Source organism: Octopus bimaculoides, chromosome 21 (genome assembly GCF_001194135.2).
Source record: "Octopus bimaculoides isolate UCB-OBI-ISO-001 chromosome 21, ASM119413v2, whole genome shotgun sequence".
In the NCBI taxonomy this organism is placed as follows: Eukaryota; Metazoa; Mollusca; class Cephalopoda; order Octopoda; family Octopodidae; genus Octopus; species Octopus bimaculoides.
This window is the reverse complement of record NC_069001.1, coordinates 32,383,936-32,387,643: the sequence shown is the minus strand read 5'-3', so window position 1 is coordinate 32,387,643 and position 3,708 is coordinate 32,383,936. Positions and strand designations below refer to the sequence as shown.

At 32.6% G+C, this 3,708-nt stretch overlaps 1 protein-coding gene across 6 annotated transcripts in view; it reads left to right on the top strand.

Moving 5' to 3' along the window:
- LOC106882011 (ELAV-like protein 1) overlaps nucleotides 1–3,708 on the top strand; it is a 16,232-nt gene that overhangs the window by 5,016 nt on the left and 7,508 nt on the right. For 2 of the 6 annotated variants that reach the window (XM_014932552.2, XM_014932553.2), the window contains exon 2: nucleotides 3,396–3,465. The exons of the other annotated variants lie outside the window; for them this stretch is intronic. The gene's annotated coding sequence lies outside the window, so the exon portion shown is untranslated. The remainder of the gene's footprint in view (nucleotides 1–3,395; nucleotides 3,466–3,708) is intronic. 6 annotated transcript variants of the gene reach the window in all.

Sequence of the window (3,708 nt, the reverse complement as noted above, 5' to 3'; positions counted from 1 at the left end):
CCCCCCCCCCCCTCTTCTGATCGCGATAGAACTAGGTTAAAACCCTAGAATTACGGTCAAGACTTCTATCGTTCGTTGCTAGGAACTTTTAAGCAAGCGATTTACAGGGTCGTCCTCCCACCCTCTCGGTGCTTCTCCTCTATTTTTGGAACCTTAAAGGAATCGTCTCAGGACGATGTTAAAAATTTCTCGAAAAACTCATATATAAATGTGAATGTTAAACACAACTTTTCCTTCAGGTATTTTTGATGAAATAAAAGAAATATTGGCACTGTCATGCTATTAGCTGTCAGAAGTGAAAGTGCTCACTGCTAGTGAAGTATCTGTCTATCTGCCTGCATGCCCCTGTGTGTCCGTCTGTATGCCTGCTGGTTTGAGTTGATACTTTGGCTTACTTACTTACTGATTGATATCTATCTACTATCTATCTATCTATTTATCTATCAATCACTCGTCCACCTTATTAGAAAACACAAATTTAATATAAAAACATATTTCCTGAAATTGCAAATTATTTAAAATATAAAAATATAATTTTCAACAGAGAGAATTTATCAAAATAGAAAACAAATGAAGTTTGAAGTTTAAAAATAATAGGATCGACCACTCACGACTAGCTAGCGCGGACACGCGACCACTCTGCTTTAGTAGTACCCTTATACTCTGTGTGTTTTCAAACGCATGGATATAGGTGTCAAATTTGTTCCAATAACTTTCGAGTAATAGATAGATAGATAGATAGAGAGACAGACAGACAGACATATAGCTCGCTCTGGCCAGTCATGGTATTAGCTGTCAGTAGCCAAAGAATCGACAGGCAGGCAGACAGACAGATACTTCACTAGCAGTGAGCACTTTCACTTCTGACAGCTAATAGCATGACAGTGCCGAAATATTTCTCTTGAGGAATGTTAGTTCCATAAGCTCACTTTTTATTGATAGAAACATGGAATTTTAGCCATTAATATTGGATTTTAGGATGAATATCTTGGAATATTCTATATTTTAGAGATTTTAGTGAGGAGTTGGAAAAGGAAGTTGGCATGTTTATTATGTGGAATTTTGTATATGTTGGTATTGGTATATCACTGGATTGGAGCCAAAAGAATTTAACTTGGGAAGACAATTGTAGCATTAATGGGCAAGAATGTGGAAGAAAATACAGATTAGTAGTATGAGCTGAAGTGTTCTTTACGAAATCAGCTCGAGTGGAATATATTTTTTTAGCGGATTAAACTGTTGCCAAAGCGGCCAACATAAAATCTTTCACACAATTTTTCTCAAATAAAGCTGGATTTCTCTTGCGTAATATTTTAGCTGTTGAGTTTTTTTTTTATTTATTTAAAAAAAAATTTAGTTTTGACTCTTGTGCAGCAGCAGCAGAATTTGGTAATGTTAATCATAAATTGAATCCTCGTTTTATGAAGTCATCATTATGGTTTGGTCAGCTTGTTTCTTATCGCTTGAGCTGTAGAAGTTCATTGTTGTTTTTAGTGAGTTCCATCTATTTTGATCAATATTTAGTTTCTTTCACTTTATATGGGAAATAGATATAATTACTTCCTGTTAAGTTACATACAAGTTTCAATCTTTGTTAAAGCTATTTCTTTGTTTTGCTTTGCCAAGAAGTTTGTTTGCCATAACTGAATATTAGCACTGCCCCCAATCAAAGGCCACTAAGTTGTGGAAAGAAACTTCAGTAATTGATAAGGAAATGTCTCAACAGAACCATCACCTGACAAATGTAAAAATGAGTTGGAATTGCCTATTTTTCATTCTGTTTATCATACATGCAAAAATTTACTTCAGTAAAGAATATCAAAGCATTGTTATATGCATGTATATAATGTAAAAAGACTAACTGGATGTGCTATTGGAATACTAGCTATTCCATCAACAGTTCATCTATTTTTCCTATAGAAACCCCCCTAACTGCAGTTAATGGGGTGGGAGCTGTTTGGGATAAACAGCTGTTTATTGTTACTACATGTAGAGGTGAGCTGGCAGAAACGTTAGCGCACTGGGCATAATACTTAGTGACATTACGTCCGTCTTCACATTATGAGTTCAAATACCACCGAACATTCATTTTTCCCTTTCATCCTTTCAGGGTAGATAAGTACCAGTTGAGCATTGGTGTCAATGCAATCAACTTACACCCCCCCCCCCCCCAAAAAAAAATTACTGGCCTTGTGCCAGAAATTGAAATCATTATTACATGTTGCAAGCAAATCTAAAAAATCTCTTTAGCAACATGCTGGAACCTAATTATAACAAATAACCATGCTCTTTCTACTAGCCTCCATTTATCTTCAAATATTAAGAAAATTGCTTATGCTTTCTTTCTCTTAGAGAGAGAGAGAGATTGAGACAGCACTTGGCTATTGCAAATCACTAATTCTTGAAAGAAATATAACTATGTATCATATAAATTGACTACTACTACTACCACTGCTGTTCAGTAGGAAAACAAAGCTCCTGGCAAATCAAGTCTGCAATTCAAACTCAAAGCCAGCTGTTTCATTTATCTATCTCATATTGTCCAATAGCAATTCTTCCCTAAATGGTTTTGTGCTAGTCAAATGAAATGCATTAGAAATAGGTGATAGAGTGAGTTTTGGTTTTAGTACTCTATATGTATGCATATATCTATATATATGTATATAGATCTTGTCTACTTTCCTTCAAGTTGTCCATGTATTTTTACAAATGCATTTTTGAAATTCATTTGGATTTGCACAGATACCTCTAGGTTGCTGCATGATTTGTTGGATTGCTTGACAATGCTTCAGTCTTGCAATCAGATTCCACTTGCAGTTGACTTGGCTTTTTTTTTTTGTGGATTGGGTCAAAATAAAAGTAGTGGGATTCAATTAACTACCATCTCATTTAGAGAAAGGACAAGAACTTGATCATGTAATAAGTTCTATCCATTTATGATTGGATTATATGACCTGGTGGGTTCTACAAAACGAACTACTCCATCTTTGAAGGATTTGCACTTTTTTTTTTTTTTTACTTAAGATAATTGAATTTTTTTTTTAAGCAATTTCTGATTTGAACAATGTATACTTCTGCATTAAATGTATATATAACCATATATATGGTAATATATATACGTATATATATATCTATATCTATATATATATATATATATACACACACTTTTTTTTTCTTTGAAAGCTCTAAAACGTTAACCAGATGTGAAGAAGCAGGGAGGTATTTTTTTTCAATAAACATATATATTAAATATATAATATATATATAATGTTTTACATATATATATATATTATATATGTATATATACAAACACTCATAAACAGTATGTCTTTTGTTTAATATCTATGCCTAATATTTGTTATTGTTTTCTTTTTGCTTTTTTTTTTTTTTCATAGACTTTCTATGTACATTTTTACCTGCTGATTCCAGTTTTTTATTGAGCCCCTATTTACAAGAAAGTGGGAGGTAATTTTTTATTTTTTTTTTTTTTTTTAATTGTTTACCTGCTCAAATAATTTACTCTTACATATATATATATATATATATGTATATATAAAAAAATGAATATGACTTCAGAATCTAAAATTACAGTTGGCTTTCCTTTTATTTTTCCCTCCCAACAATCATCTTGGTATCTTTGCAACAGGGAAGTGTCGAGAGATGGTTATTAGTCTTCGGATAATAATAATAATATATAATATCAGCTTT